The sequence below is a fragment of the Trachemys scripta genome, chromosome 12 (assembly GCF_013100865.1).
Source record: "Trachemys scripta elegans isolate TJP31775 chromosome 12, CAS_Tse_1.0, whole genome shotgun sequence".
NCBI classification, from domain to species: domain Eukaryota; kingdom Metazoa; phylum Chordata; order Testudines; family Emydidae; genus Trachemys; species Trachemys scripta.
Window position 1 is genome coordinate 30,300,575 of NC_048309.1, and position 17,112 is coordinate 30,317,686.

General features: G+C 48.9%; 1 protein-coding gene across 5 annotated transcripts in view; it reads right to left on the reverse strand.

The window, feature by feature from the left end:
• Nucleotides 1-16,812, reverse strand: part of CHD6 (chromodomain helicase DNA binding protein 6) — a 195,355-nt gene extending 178,543 nt beyond the window's left edge. For 3 of the 5 annotated variants that reach the window (XM_034787627.1, XM_034787630.1, XM_034787624.1), the window contains exon 1: nucleotides 16,730-16,808. The gene's annotated coding sequence lies outside the window, so the exon portion shown is untranslated. Of the gene's footprint in view, nucleotides 1-16,729 lie in introns of all 5 variants that reach the window. The other 2 variants (XM_034787628.1, XM_034787626.1) reach the window with 2 other exon arrangements.
• Between the last annotated feature and the right edge of the window lie 300 nt (nucleotides 16,813-17,112).

Consider the following 17,112-nt stretch of genomic DNA (forward strand, 5'->3'; position numbering starts at 1 on the left):
CCCCTGCCCTGCAGCTGGGGCACTGCAGCTTTGAGCCACCTATTCCAAGCAGGCCTGGATGGCACGGTGGCAAGAACGCCAGCAGGCAGGCTCCAGCAGCAAGTGATGACAGACAACCCTGAACCTGAGAGGAGGCTTGGTCCCGAGGTCCACGGGCCACCATCTCAGTCCTTCTATGAGAGAACTACCTAGCATATGGCAGTTTCTTTGCTTCCCCTCTGACTTCTCACAATCAGCAGTCACAGGATCGTGAAATTATGGTTGTTTGAAATCACCATTTGATGCATGCTCATAAAAATGCCCACCTTCTCCCAATGCAGAGTTACAGCAGGTGGGGCTGCACCCACATCTCTCCATGATGGTACAAATGAAATGAAGTCCCAGAGGAGCAATCTAGCACCCAAATGTCAGGAGGCGCCACAAATTCATTTTCTGTTCCAGCATTAGCACAGCCATGTTGCACAGATGTAGCATTTTCTCTGACTGCTCTCCTCCTTAAGTATGAATGCATTCCATTGTGGGAGTTCATCTATGTCACCATGTAGACAGGCTGCCTTAACCCTTCATGTTCTCAGCAACCAAATTCTGATATGCGCTGTTTCTGAATGTTACGTTGAACGTAGTCCATGCAAAGTTGGCAGAAAACACACAGGGGAGTGCCTCTCCTCCAGCACAACAAGCAGGGAGGAGTCTAAGCATGTGTAACTGGTGACAGGGGTGGGGGAAAGTGGCTGTTAAATCTGTTCCTCCCTCTCTGGGAGCCCACCCAGCCCCTTGCAGCAAGGTGGGAGGAGCCATCAATCCCACATTTTACTCTCCTTGGAACCCAAAGGTTTCCACTGAGCAAGTCCTCTAGGAGCCAAGGGTTCTCAAACTGGGGGTCATGACCCCTCGGGGGTCACAAGGTGGTTGCGTGGAGGTCACAAGCTATCAGCCCCACAGGGCCAACAGGCTGGAGCCTGGCCATGCATGCGGCTGATGGGCCCAAGCCCTGTTTAATTAAATTAAATTATTCCTCCCCCTATTTTTAATTTTAAAAAGGGGGGGGGGGTGTCACACCAAGATGCTTGCTGTATGGGACACCAATACAAAGAGTTTGAGTATCACTGAGCTAGATCCAACACTTAATAGTGCACATGTTGCTCCCAAACCGAGGGCAGCGCAGAGACAGGCCATCGATGGAAACATCCCGGATCTACAGAGTTACAGGCAGGGCCGGCTCTACCATTTTTGCCGCCCCAAGCAGGAAAAAAAAAAAAGCCGCTCGGACTGTGCCGCTCCAAGAATGGACGGAATGCCGCCCCAGGCATGTGCTTCCTCCGCTGGTGCCTGGAGCCGGCCCTGGTTACAGGCTGTTGCCCCCCAATCCACACTGCCTCTAAGTGGAAGGGAAGGCCGCAGCTGCACTCAGGACGAACCTTGCAGAGCTTTCCCTGGGGGAGCAGAAGAGAAACGCATGCACCCTCTGCAGACAGTAAGTCCACATTCCCGGATATGGGTGATTTTAGCATCTCATTTCCTACCTTTAATTTTTTTTTTTTTTTAAATATATAAATTGTAGCTGACTCTTGCAAAGATAGAAACTTCCTGCATGCAGTGGGAGGGCAGAACATCTTGGGAGCACCCACTTCTGTGACCATGCCATTAACACATGCCCTGGCACAGCATTTATAGGACCTACACAGGACCTCCATGAAGGCAGCAGGGCTGTGGAATGTGCTAGGAGCTGGTGGAAGTGAAATTGGAGCTCCTCAGATAGGGAGCCAGAGAATGACCAGCTCACCTGCCAAGATAAGACAGCCAAAGAGAAGCCTGGACCCTGATTTCCACCTTCTCCTCATTGTCCTGGGAATCCACACCCCACTCAGCTGCTTTGAGCGCCTGGGGCTTGTGTCCCAGAGAGCCCAGAGGCCTCCCCATGCCAGCAGGGGGTAGGTGCTGCACACATGGAGAAGGAAGAGCACTTCCAAGCTAAGTTCCCGGTAAGTTGCGCAGCCACAAGGCAGGCAGGAGAGGGGAGCCCCTGCCCCAACCCTGCCAGATTTGCCACGGCCAGGGAGAGGCACCTCTCACCCAGCCGTGAGCTGCTGCAGTGAGAGGGCTGAGGGGTGGGTGGGGAGTCCTCTCTCCCCACTGCAGCCCTGGGGCAGTCTGCACCCCAAACCCCTCAGACCCAGACCCACCCCAGAGCCTGCACCCCAACCCTCTGCCCCAGCCCTGAGCCCACTCCTGCACCCTGAACCTCTCATCCCTGGCCCCACCCCAGAGCCTTCACCCCTAGCCAGAGCCCTCACTCCCTGCAACCAACCCTCTGCCCCAGCCCTGAGCCCCCTCCCGCACCCCAAAACCCTCATCCCCCCACACTCCAATCCTCTGCCCCAGCCCTGAGCCCCCTCCCACACTCCAAACCCCTCAGCCCCACCCCCACCACACATCACCTCCATATTGATGCACATAATTTTTTACATCCATGTGCAGAATAAATTTTGTTAGAGGGAACACTGCTCCCAGGTTCAGGGGCTAGGGCACTCTGAGCCAGAAGTCAGATTCAGCATGGGCACTAATGCACTCATAAAGCACAAAGGGTCGGGAGGGGCTAGGTTAGGAAGCAGGCTCAGGGCAAGCTGTGTAGGGTGACAGCATTCTTGCCAGGATACCCATGCACGCACACACATGCGGTCTCCCACAAAGCACAGCTTCCCAGGTTTGAAGTGCCTTTCCACTCTGAGTCGTCTATAAAAACAACACCTCCTTACTGCACAGATCTGCTGCCTGGGTATGCTGGGGCAGAGCTGCAATGCTAGCTACCCAATAAATAATTTTATGCTGCTTTTAACTTCTGTCATCCCTGCAGCATCAACAGCTCTAGAGACTTTCCAGCTCATGCATCGTGGGAAATGTTAAATGAACTCCAATCTCTGGGCCACCGGCACAACCCCACTGAAGGCCTTGCCCAGGTGTCACCAACAGCATCATTCAGCTCAGAGAACCTTTATTACTGGCAATGGTGCACAAGCAGGGCAGTATTCAGCTTGGATCGCAGACCCTCAGTGGAGTTTACAGAGCTTGCTGGTAAAACTCCTTTTGTACACCCAGGAAATCTGACTGGGAGTCATAATGAATGTGGAGCCCCACAGTGCCATGTTGTCACTTTTCAGAACAGAACCACAAGGTAACAATTACACTGCTATAAGACCCACAGCACAGCCTTGTCTGGCCAGGTCAGCTGACCCGGCCTTGCAGGGCTTAGGCCACAGGACTAAAAACTGCAGTGTAGACATTCGGATTCAGGCTGGCGCCCAGGCTCCAGTCAAAGCCAAAACATCTATACTGCAAATTTTAGTCCCATAAACCCAAACCTGAGTCATTTGACCCAGGATCCGACACCCAGTGCCACAGGTTTTTTGTTGCAATGTAGACATAGTCAAGATGGTTTACTGAGCATGTGTGGTATTACTAGTTTCAATCGACCATTACTTCAAATTACAATTACTTAAATCCATTTTCCTCACACTCCACAAAGGCTCCACTCCCTATGGAGGGACAATAATAGCCACAATTCAACCTTCAAACTTCAGCTACTTTTGATACAGCTTTATCACAAAATAGAGTGACAACAACATTTTGTTGTTGTTTGAAAGGAAAAGGATTGTATTTCTGCTGGCCTGATGCACAGCCCTGAGCCTTAACCTGAGAGGTTGGACAGCAATGCCACACTCCTGCTGAAGCAGGGTGCAAACTTAGGTGTCTTGACTTCTATTTCCATCTCCACCACGAATTCAGTGTGTGGTCTTATGTATGTTACTTAGACCAAAGTTTTCCACTTGAGACACATGCTTTCCAGAGGTGCTGAGCACCTGCAGCTCCCCTGAAGATTATTAGTCAAGGGCACAGCACCTCTGAAAAAAATCAAGCATTACATGTCCCAAGTTGGGCACCCACAGACTGGAACAGCCCAAATCACAGGCCACTTTTGAAAATGTTGGCCCTCCCCTCCCAGGTCCTATCGTCCACTCAGTACAGCGGATGTCAGGTGCCAGAAAGGAGAAAATTCTCATGTGGCTGCACTCAGCACCCAGTTTCCACAATAAATGATGCAACAAAGCACAGCAGGGGAGAAGCACCCTCTGTTCCTCAATTCCCTCATCTGTAAAATGGGGATAAAAATACCTTACCTCATGGGAGGCTGAGGAATTGAACTAACGTTTCTAGCATGCATTGAGATTCTTGGCTATAGACATCAGTATCCTCCCTGTCTCTGACACTGCAGAAGAGTGCAACCCCTGCTGGGAGATCTGGATAGGGATGACCTTACCCCCACAAGTGAATCACAGAAATAGTTATTCCATATTTTACTGCCCAGATTCTCCTCTAGTAAATATTTACCAGGTTGCACAAGTGATCATGGCAGACAGCCTTTAAATCGGTCTACATTAAGGCCATTTAGCTGGTTTTTAGACTGTAAACTCTGCAGGGCAGAGACATTCTTTCTGTTAGATGTGTACACAGTGCCTAGCAAAATAGGAACCCTGCTCTCTGATGTGTCACTGCAGTACAGACAGCATAGTGAGTACAAGCCTTGTTCTGCTTTTGTGGAGTGCACTACACACCAGAGACTCGCACAGTGGAACTGCAGGAGGAATTCTTTCTAAGAGCACTCTCTCCATTCTCCTCCCCTGTACCTCTCTGGGCTCTATGCAGCATGCTCTTATGATGGGGCAATGTGCTTTGCGCACACAGTATGTTATCTGCAGAATGTGTGCTGTGCATTTTGAATTGTTATTGATAACCATGTTAAAGTAGCCTTGAGAAGTGAGGGCACTTTATGCAAGGCAGGGTCAATGCTGCCACTGTAAGCTCCTGTTCCCAGGGGCCTAGATTATAGCCTGGACATTAAATTTCAGCCCTGAGCAGAATTATACGTATAGGCTCACATGCAGGAATTTGGGGGTTAGAGGAGGCAGGAAAAGTTATGATGATGCCAGGAACACAAGGACACCTGCCATGGCACTAGCCACCCCAAATAAGGAGACAGGTGGCAGCAGCACTATGGCCCCACCCCCTCTGCATCCACCTGCACACCTGGCTCCCAGGACAGGAAGCCCACTTCGTTCCCTCTCCTGCACTCAGGGAGGTGCTTTGTCTAACTTGGGTAGCTTTTCTCCAGGAGCCTGTTCTGGTGGTGCTCTTCATGCTTCCCCCTACTGGGGGTGTAGCTCACAGACACCACACAGCCTGATGACATTCATTACCAGGCATACTGTCCATGTGACAGCAGAGGGGCAGGCAACCACTGTAGAGACCCAGGATTTGAAATAGTCAATCTTACATAGATGTACCACAGTCTGTGCCATGTTTGAGGGGCTTCCTGACTCTCTGCTGCTTTTTAGCCTCCCTTGTACTAGGTAAAACACAAAAAAACATGAGATGAAGAGAAGCTAGCACGGAAGAATTAATCCAAGATGGCAGCAGCTGCTCTGTGCCCAGAGCCTCACACTGGCGCACTCAGCCTGCCCCTGAGGCTCTCTAGAAACATGGGCAGTTGAGAACATTGAAGTAAAATCTATTGTCCCCTGGGTTTAACAAGTGCCCTTCACAGAGCAATGGTTCCCATCTCCAGCTGCAGCCATTGCAGCCCCTCAGAAGTGATGTTTCCACCCCTCGGGCAATAACGTTATCCTACCATATAATCCTTCACCCTGTAGGCCTGCTAGGGACCCAGCCATCTCGCTGGCAAGGCACTTCCCGGCCAGACCCAGACTTCCAGGGGCTCCGAACTGATTTTTGAAGTTACTCTTTGGGAAGAGTTCTTACTGTTCTCATCCCACAAGCACTGGAACATCCTGGAACTACTGGGAGAGAATCCCTGCAGCCAGAAATGCTGTGAGGAAATGCTCTGTGGCAACTGTCCTCATGCCTCTGTGTGTCATGTATTCTAGCATGTTTTAAGAGTCACTTGAGCTGGTGTCCCTCGCTACCAAACAGAGGGTACTGCTAGCAGGTTGCTGTCTGGACGGCAGGAATCCTTCATTTTGGAACCTCTCCCCCACTCCCCTTATTGTCTCATCCTTCCAAGCACTCTGCAAAGCTTGTTCAGGCTGTTGAGGAAGATGTGGGTCAGGGGCACACATTCATGGGCAGGCCTGTGTGTATGTTTAGGTTGTAATTTGTAATGTGTGGGCTACACACCAAGAGCTCTGGATAGACACCTATCATAGCACTTCAAACCTTTGAAGAGATAAGTGAAATGTTCTGAAGAGTGGTTACTGAGAAGCAGCCCCTTCTCACTCTAGACCTGCCCCAATGTGCATCAAAGTCAGATGACTTTATTAAAAGTAAAGTTTTACTGCTTTTAACTCCTGTCAGACCTGCAGAGCCAACAACGCTGCTCCAGGAGAGGCAGCTGGATTCCTTGGCAACTAATTCTGTTGAAGATGCCTAAGTTCCAGTTGGTGAGACCTGTACAAACCCAAGGAAGGCTAATGGGAATGCACAGGTGTCACAAAGGCAGACTGCAGTACTTTCATTACTGGAGAAAGGGCGAGCCTGGATTGGGGAAGTATGCAGAACCGGGGGAGGGGGGGGGGTACATCTTTTCAATCATAAAACCGAGCACATGTGATCTGCAGCTAGTGACAAAGGGATGATAAACATGGAGCCCCAAGAGGCCATTTTTACAGAATCCCCTTTCCAACAGAACCTAGCCCATTGCAAGCCCTGAATCCCTCAACAGGAAGCATTATGCCCTCACATTCCTCTCCGCTGCAGCATAGCTGCCAGGAGAGGCACAGCAAAGAGGTGCACAGCACACTGGCCATGCTTTGGATCCAGGGGGAACCCCACAACTCACCCCAACACCTCAGCCCCCCAATCCAAAGCATATGTGGCAGAAACATCCACAGGTAATGCCAGTTACCACCTAGAATACTGATCATTAGAGACACCTGCAGCCAGTCCACAGGCTCCCAGAGGTGAACAGACAGCCATCTGACCAGCTCCTGCTAATCAGTGCAAGAGGAGTGGGCAGGCAGCACTAGTCACTGACAACCTCTATTTAGATGCTCTGTGGTTCCCATCACCATAGGATCCCCCCTCCCCACAGCCCTGGGGGGAGGGGGGGCAGACAAGTTATCCCCATTTTACAAATGGGGAATGACACCCAGAGAGGTACAGTGACTTGCCCAGATCTCTTTGCCCAGCATCGCAACCACAAGTCCTTGGCACATCCCACTCAGAGATGGGACAGGCTTAGCAGGATCGAACCAAGATGGCTTCCATGGCTCCCCTCAGGCCTCACCCAGTCAAGATGGTCACCTGTTGCTCCATTACCCCAGCCCTTATCTCACTGGGATCCATCTTCTCCCCCATGTGGCTCTCCTCTATTTGATGTCCCCAGTGACTTCAGGACAGCAAGGACTATTGGCTGGCCATGCTCAGATGACCATCCCCCTTCATATCAGACACGAGCAGCACCATCTCCATGAACAGTGACTGGATAAAGAGCGGCAACTGAAGCCAGGAAAATCAAGGACAGGCTGGTGGGGAGAGTGAAGCACTAAGAGCTTAGCACCTCTCTAACATCACCCTCAGCTCAGCAAGGGAGCTTGCAGCCCCAGTGTCTGCCTGCATTTCATAAAGCAACTGGACGCACAGCCACAGAACTCCCTTTCCAGAGATAGGAGGGAGAGTGTAGTGCTCTGGGCAGCTGTCAGACTTAGGCATAGCACTCAGGGCCTGCAGGCCTCATTACTGTAATCCGTTACACCTGGGTATGAAACCATCATCCTTGAAAAAGCTACATTTAATTAAACATGCAGCCATCCGCACAGCACCACAGGCAGCAGAAAGCCACTTTATATGCTGGCTTCCTGTGGGATACCAGGGCAAATTCAAGAGCTCAGTCTTCATCTCCCAAACACTTCATGGAACTGGCCCAAGCTACCTCCAAGAGTAGCCAAGCCAGCTACATTCCAGTGAAGCGAGGTAACCATTGCCCTCAAGAACTAGGCTTGTATGTGTGTAGGAAATACTTTCTCGATGACTGGCCCACGAATCTGTAACTGTCTATCGAAAGATCAGGGTGACCACAAACCTCAGTGTCTTCACAGCTAACTGCGAGCGCTGCTCCCGTCAGCCTGCCCACAATAACACCACACCAAGAACAAACAGCGCCAGGCCTGACTGGCTGGAGCAGGGAGAGTGAAACATATATGGCTTCATGTGCTCATACATGCATTCTGGGAAGTGCTCAAACCCCCCCCCCCCCCCCCCCCCCCCCGTGAAGGGCACCACACAGGAACCAAGACAGATCAATAAGAAATGTAAGTTTTCTAAATCTTTAAAAGAGAAACTAAAAAAAGAGCAGCATACTGTACACACAGATACCGTATTTTCCTTCCTGGCTTAAGCGAGCACTGAGTATTGAATCCAGACAGTTACCTGGGAATCTCAGAAAGAACTCCATTCTTCTCTCTTTTCGGGTATTTAACAAATACACACAATGCACTTAATCACTATTTTATTTTGTAAAAAGACCAAGAACATTAAATTTAAAACCCACGTTAATGCAGCATTATGTTTCAGGTGTTTATATGCACAAAAGCCAGGAAACTCAAGGCTATGGTTTCCATAGGAATAGAAGTGCTAACTCCTCATAAGTAGCAAAGCACTGATTTTATTTCTGTAGGTAGGGTTAACCTTAACGACCTATGTATGTGCAAAGAGCAGAGTTAAGAGTTCTTGTAAGAACCATCACTTGGAATTTCCTGACTTCTGGGCAGGTAAAACTTCACCCAGAACTTAGTGCTGGCCTCATTTTGGGATGGAATGTACATTGTGTGGGTTTGTGTGTGCCTACTGGCTGTACTTAAGAAATTCACTCTGGTTTCAGAGAGACTACCTGTTTGAGCAAAACTATCAATATGTAATAAGGGGAACACACCTGGAACCAGTCACATTGTTATGCTGATACCATAAATAGTTTTTAAAGTGAGCTCATTGTGTATATTCACTCAAATGGGCACACACAAGTGGAGGAGAGGCCATAGAACCTCCTGTGTAAATGAGAGTGAGTGACCCCAATTTTTCAGTTTCCTCCATGGCTTGCGAAGAGAGAGGTTTAATACAACAAAGGACAATTTGCTTCCTGAATCCTCACGTCAAATGTAGGTTTTTAATAAATACACGTGTCAAAATTCTTGAAAGTAGCCACTGGTTTTGGGTGCCCAACTATAGACACCTTGAGTCTAAAATTCAGGGAGGTTCCCATCAACTTCAGCCGGAGCTGGGAGTGCTCACCACTTCAGAGTCTGATCCAAGGTGTCTCAAGTCAGGCACCAAAGATAAGGCACCCAAAATTTCCAAGAGACCCTCTCAAGTTAGGGTGTTTTTGTTTTTTGTTTGTTTTTTTTTCACACCCACACCCCCTCCCTGTTTGTGTCACAGTGTTTTCTCCTGAGCTAGAGTGGTGTCCCAGCACACCTGCCCCATGTCCCCTCACAGCATATCCCAGGGCAGCTGCCTCACACTCACTTATCTAGCATATTGGAAATAAGACATTTTTAACTAGGATATAGAAGCAGGTCAGACCAGATGATCTAATGGTCCATTCCAGACTTAATCTACTGTCCCTCTCTACTTTCTTCTCTTTTGCTGGAGGAGTCTAGCACCCTCTAGAATAAGCAGAGATGTCTGCATTGTGCTAGTAGTGCTCCAAGTATGGAAGCTTCCATTGCATGTCCATTTTGGACACTCAGAACAACTCTCCTTTGGAGTGAAGCTTTCCCAGTCTGGGCTCAGTCCTAAGAGTCGTTGGTTGGTTGGTTTTTTAACTTGAGCAAATTGGGCTCCAAAACTCTCAGGACTTTGGGGGGGTCTCGGAAATTTGCTATACCCTCATACATTCCTCACTTCCATCTGGAAAAAGACATTTCCGTGGCAAGGATGCAGCCACCCAAAAGTGACTCAAGAAGCTGCTGTTCTGTAATCCCAACCTGGCTGAGAGCTGTCTCAAGGTAGACATCCGAGAGAGTTCCAGCCTCTGGCCCCATCCGAGTCCATCCCTCCCAGCGAGCTACTGGCTGGAGAGGGTTACATCTTAACATCACAGAATTAAAAAAATAAAAATTAAAAGCTAAAAACTGTTAATGCAACAATAAGACTGTGCAGTCAAAGCTAGGGAGAAAGGTAGACTGTGGAAATTAGGAATCCTACAGCAACTGTAATATACTAAATATCAACAAAAATAAATTGAAGTACACAAAGAACGAGAGATAAGAATGGCAAATACAACTTGCATGCAGCAGGGACCAGATAACGCCACCGTGAGATGCTTATGGTTGGCTGTGCAACTGTCACTGTGCAACCTGAATGTTGCACGTACTCACACTAGGAACATAAACTGGGACTAGTGGGCCGCTCTGCACAACTTTTAGAAACAGCACATTGATTAAAAACAAACTCCATTGGTGTGCAGCCTTCTCCACACACATTATTGAACTCAGACCCCTCACTAGCCTCCATATTTAGAACGGCTAGGCAGGTTTGCTCCTCCCATTATTCCTGGTTTCACAGTGTGGTTTACACCCATTGCAAACCAGGTATTCTCTAGTCTAGAGGCAATAATACAACTCCCCAAGCAGTAAGGAAACAGCATCTGGCTGAAGCACAACGACCAACTGCATCACTTCCTCCATGGAAAGGGGCCTTACAGTGGTGAAGGGGTGAACATCCCTAGATGCTATTAACTAATAATGTCATTTAAGTGCCTACCTCTCCTTGAAGCTTTTGGGGCTCAATCCCAACAAGTGAGGTATGCCTCCTACCAAAGGCACAGTACCCTCGATTCTCACTGACTTCCCAGGGAGCTCACAAACCTGCTGGAATAGCCCCCAGGAAACATTCTCCTACCTGACCATCAAGTGCCTGTCTTGAGCATTAAAACCCAAGAGCAGAGTTGAAGGCAGTTCCTCTGGGCACAACCACAACATCAATATTAAATAAATAATAATAGCCGCATACTGTCCGATTGCTAGACTGCATGCTAGATAATCCCATATAAGGGAAGATTCTGATCGTCGGATGCATTGTCCTGGATACATAGAAAGAAAATATTCTACCAGCCTGAAATATTAGGGGAATCTGGGATTTTTTGATTTTGGAGGTCTTTTTATATCATGAGCTTACACACACAAGTTTTCTGTACACCGCTACCCTGATAGAACGTGACTGGATATAACACGAACTCTGATATAACACGGAAAAGCAGTGCTCCGGGGGGGCGGGGCTGCGCACTCTGGCAGATCAAAGCAAGTTCAATATAACGCGGTTTCACCTATAACGCGGTAAGATTTTTTGGCTCCCGAGGACAGCGTTATATCAAGGTAGAGGTTTATTTCTCTGAAGACTCATTGTTAGAAAAGAATGTCAGCAAGATTGTCCCCAAGTCTCTCACTCAGTTAGCCATCTAGAAATTCCACTGCAAGCTCTTTAGGGCAGGCATTGTCTATCCCCAGGAGCCTGTAGAGACTTGGCACACTGGGACCCCCATGCCAATCGGGACCTTGGGGCAACCACCAATATACTAACAGATTGCAATAATATCTAGTGTACAGTACCATCGCTTTGGGGGCAAAGATAACTCTGATTTTCTATTATTTATCAAGGTACCTAGAGGAATATTTTTGAGGTGGCTTAAATCAAAATAAACCACCGTTGTATCCATGTGTGGTTGTTACTAAACGCCCACAGGTTACTCCCTTTGTGGAGTTTGCTTTCTGCACTTCACCCAGCTTGGACACTGGGCACTTCCACTTCCTGGCAGCAGCTCTATCTCTGCTTCCACCTGGTAGCGCAATGCTGCAGTATTTGCCTTTCAAACATTTCAGTGGAGGGTTAAAAATCTACTTCCCTGAAAGCAAAAAGAGCTTTCATTCTTAATTAAAGTAATAATTAAAAATCTCTTCTACTCCTGTAAGGTTCTGTTGACCTCTGGACAGAATCTAAGTTTAGGGCTCACAGGACTCAGCAGTGTTCCTTTAAGACAACTTCAGAGAATGTCTTAGGGTACATCTACACTACAGCGGGGAGTCGATTTAAGATACGCAAATTCAGCTACGTGAATAGCGTAGCTGAATTCGATGTATTGCAGCCGACTTACCCCGTTGTGAGGACGGCGGCAAAATCGACTTCTGCGGCTTTTTGTCGGCGGCGCTTACTACCACCTCCGCTGGTGGAGTTAGAGCGCCGATTCGGGGATCGATTGTCGCGTCCCGACGGGATGCGATAAATCGATCCCCGAGAGGTCGATTTCTACCCGCCGATTCAGGCGGGTAGTATAGACCAGACCTAAGAAACCTGCCTGCTTTCCCTGTACTCAACACACCAAATCCACATTCCTTTATTAATGGATCACCAGGAACAGGAGCCTGATCAATCCTTCCCTCTCTCCTTTTCAAGAGCAAATCCCCTCCTGCAAATCGATGTGCAAGATACTAGCTCTTATTTCCAAGAACTCAGGCCAGAACGCCACAAGTTCATACAAAAGCACAAAAGCCCCTGAGCCAACAGTCTCGCTGCTCTGCAAGGCCAAAAGTTTAGCTGCTAGCCTCTTTAAAATGAGTTAGTTTGCATGAGCAAATGACTTTAGAAATAAGACACACCATTAAATAAAATACTTTGCATCATCTACCTGTAAAACTTTATGTCCCTGGAGAAGTTATTATGGAGAAAATATTAAGACTCCCTTGAGATATTAATCTTAAAAATTATGAAACCACAATTCTAGGGAAAGAAATTTAGGTGTTGGTTTCTCATTCAGAGATGCAATAGTGCAACATAAGGAACATCTCCTCCATTTCTGAACACCAACAATTCACTGAGTCACTAAAAATCAGTGGATCGCAAAAAGATATGCATTATTGGATCTAGCAACATTGACAAAGGGCCCAGAAAACTACTGAAACGAACTACTAATAGAGACTGGTAGCACAGAAAGGGCCAACTTCCTAATTCTGATATATAAGAGAGAGAATGGAAAGAAGGGTTAATGTAACTAGTTAAATAAGGCACAGTTCTCTCCACCTAGCAAACTGCTATAACACACCAAAATAGATGGTGACAAAGCTTAATGACACCCTCCAAAAAGGACATACTTTAGTCACACACCACAGAAAAATGGTGCAAAAAGTTTGCTAATTTCAGAGGGTCAAGCTAGTTAATTGTTAATGCAGGTGCAGTGACCCCTGAAAACAAAGGGCTACTTTCTGAGAAATAGTGCAATCCATGGCTGTGTTTATATTCTTTGGATGTTAAGAAAAAAAAGACAGCAACAGTTTCAAGACATTGTCCGCAGATCCCAATGAGTGAAGAACCAAGCTTGCACTGTCAGTCAGTTTAAAATATTACTTTTTATTTTGCAACATTTTAAATGCCACTATACAAGGCAGGAGTTGGCAACCTTCAGCACGCAGCCCATCAGAGTAATCCACTGGCAGGCCGCAAGACATTTTGTTTACATTGACCATCCACAGGCATGGCCGCCCGCAGCTCCCATTGGCTGCGGTTTGCCGTTCCCACCCAATGGGAGCTGCAGGGGTCTGTGCCTGCGGACAGTCAATGTACACAAAATGTCTCGCGGCCTGCCAGTGGATTACTCTGATGGGCCGCGTGCCGAAGGTTGCCGACCCCTGACATAAAGGTGTCCACAGATGTTTTGCTGGGATGTAATCCTAATAATATTGCATACTATATCATCATACTTTACACCTTCAAACTGTTATAGAGACATCATTCATTAACTTTCAACACATCTCTGCTATGTGCACACACACCCCTCACAGAAGGGGAAACTAAGGCACAGATTATTCAAGTGACACATCCAAGACCCCAGAGGGAGTTGCTGACCTTTCCTTGGCAGGTGATTTTAAAAGGTTGCTCATTTACTCAAATTTATTTAACCTTTAACGTCTCAAAACTAAAGAGAAGACAGTATTAAGAGTCAGTACTGGAAGAACAATAATTTCTCTACCAAGTCAGTGAGGAGGACACCTGGGTATGGCAGCTCCAAACAGAACTAGAGCAGAAGGGGTAGCATCTATAAGTGAACCAGCCAATTTTCTCCAAGAGGAATTTATTTCTTGTGCAAAAGCATAAAGTCTGAAGCATTTATGATGCTGGGTGGTCCAAAATTAATTCCCCTCTGGAGAAGAGCATGACAGAGATGCCACCTGAATGAAGTAAACAAGAGACCAAAGACAGCACTGGAGCACCTGCTTTCCTACCTATAACATGGATAGGATTGTGGGAACAATGTTAACGTGCTGCAGTGAGATCACATGAGCACTGCTCAACTTTCCCTCTCATTTGGCTATATTCTAACCAACCTGACACTGACAATTCAGCAATATGAGCAGTGCCACCTGCCAAGCATCTGTAAACCTGTAAATGAAAGGCTTTGAAATGAGAGCCAGTCTGGGAGTACTACTCTAACAGTCAGGCCATTCCCAAAGACACCATTTCAATGAGGCCAGCAATTACAGAGAAAGGAATCAGAGCCTTCTATATAGATGCATGGGATAATCTAACCCTTATGGATCACCATTCAATATGTTCTGCTACTCTACTCTACTGACCTAATAATAGGAACCCAACATTCTTTAGCCCCAGAAAGCATCTGCCATGCTTCCTAAAGAGGAGGTGAGGGGAAGGAGGAGACTGTTTTTGCAAGAAGTGTCTCAACTCACTCAAGAAATAAACCGAGCACTTTCCATATCAAAGTTAGTAAAAGGATCTCCCACATCAAAGGCCAGCAGCCATCCCAGCAAGACCAGCTCCCTGTGCACCTACAAAGAGTCTGTGTACTCATCCTCCTCAGCTACTAACTTTACTGTGAGTTTAGCACAATAGTCAGGAAAGTAAATTGATAAACAGAGAAAACCTTAGCTGTTAAGTGTGCCACTAGCCAGTGATATCAGCTGATGATTTGTCTTCATCTCTATATTGTTTGTCTGTCTCTTGCTGACTTCTCAGAACGTTTACCCTAAGAATCCTACTGATCAACACCAAGAAATCTATTCTGATGATCAGTAAAGTCACTGGTAAGGATACAGATAATTCCACAAAGCAATCATCAAAATGATTAGGATTAAAGCTTTGTAACATAACTGCTAGCTAACCCTCAGATGACTGCAGCATGAATGAGATGGGACTCTAATGTGCCAGTGATGCCATTCTATTGTGACATGGCTGCAATGTCACAATAGATTTGTGTCTGCTTTGCATACAGCAAGAGAGGCAGAACAGATTAGATGGTTCTGTAGGAAGGGTTGCTCCTTAATAGCATTCATTTATTTCTCCTAATCAATACAAGGTGGAAGATGACCTTGCTTGCCATAGGTCAGTTGGCAGGAAGCCCTTAAAGATGGTACCCTAGCCTTTGAAGGGGTTTGTTTGCTAGCCTTAAAGTTTAAAGACTTAATTATGAATTTACTTTGCTATAATTCTAACCAAAATACAGACTAGACAGCCAGAAATGTTGCACCGCCGATCCTCTTCTGACACAGCTATTAAATAGCTTTGCCATAGGAGCGTGTAGAATCCATACATATGTTCAAGGCAGCCCTCTTCACCATCCTACTCAGGCAGCATGGTACCCAACATCTGGTAGCATATCTGATTTCTAACTACTCGTTGGTAAACAAAGATCCTAAATCCCATCAAAAGCAACAGAGGGTCCTGTGGCACCTTTAAGACTAACAGAAGTATTGGGAGCATAAGCTTTCGTGGGTAAGAACCTCACTTCTTCAGATGCAAGATGTTAGTCTTAAAGGTGCCACAGGACCCTCTGTTGCTTTTCACAGATTCAGACTAACACAGCTACCCCTCAGATACCTAAATCCCATCAGTTGCCCTAGACCCATACAGACAACCACAGCAGATACTTTACATAAGACTGCATTGACTCTGGACACCACCTGGCTTCACCTCCAACTGTAGCATACTTCCTTCGGGGGTTACTGGCTCACAGTGGCAATGGTTCGTCACTGGCTCCGATGTTCTGTATGATGCCATCCGGGCCCGCAGTGCCCCGTGTCATTACAAACGGGCTCACTTTGGAGGTACTGCCCAGTGCCATGGTATCAGGCTGGTTTCACATCGCACTATGCCAGCCACAGAGCCCCCGTGGGTGCGAGGAGCACTCGCAGGGGCACACGTCGGGCCCGCACACTGCCGGAGTATTGCAGCCCCCCCAAACGGCCAGCAAGGGATGCCCGCACCTGGCGGCCCGCGGGCAGCGCGCAGGTGAGCGCGCAAAGCTCCGCGGCAGGAGGGCGGGCTGCCCCCCCAAGCTCGACCCAGCTCCGGCCAGGGACGGTCCCGGGCGGCGAGAGGGCGGAGCGCTGGACGCGGGCCACAACTTCTCCGGGGCAGACGGTCCCGCCCCCCTCACAGCAACCGCGGCCGGGGGGAGGGGAACAGCCCCTGCCCGCGGGGAGCCCGGCCCCGGGGAGCGCCCGCAACGCGCCGGGCCGCGCCGCCCCCACAGGTGTGACCCGTCGGGCCGGGCCGCAGCCCAAGGACGGAGTCCCCGCCATGGCCGGGCCGGCCCCCCCGCCGCCGGCCCCGCGCGGGCCCCGGCCGCCGAGTTCATTCATCGGGCGGCGCCCCGCGCCCAGGCCGGCCCCAGCAGCGCCGGGCAGCCGCCGCAGCCGAAGTTGGGCGCAGAACTTACCTAAAATGGCTCCTGCAGCAGCCAAAGCCCAGCCAGCTATTATTTGGTGAAGTTTAGCCAGCCGCCCCGCGCGCGCAGCCTAGCCTGGCCCGGCCCGCCCCCGCGCCGTCGCCACTGGCCCCTGGCCGGCCCGCCCGCCTGCCATTGGCCGGCCTGCCCGTCAGCCACGCGCATCCCCTCTCAAGCTTGGCTGCAGCGCGCTTATTGCTAGCTCCATTGTGCTCCTATTTGCATTGATGTGATCGCTGCTGGGATTGGCTGGGCCGGGGCCGTGCAGCCCCCCCACCCCGCCCTCAGCCCCTCGAGCCACCCGGCTCTGCAGCCCCTGCCCCCCTCGGCGCTGCTTCTCGCCCCCTCTCGGCTTCCAGCTCTGCCGCACAGGG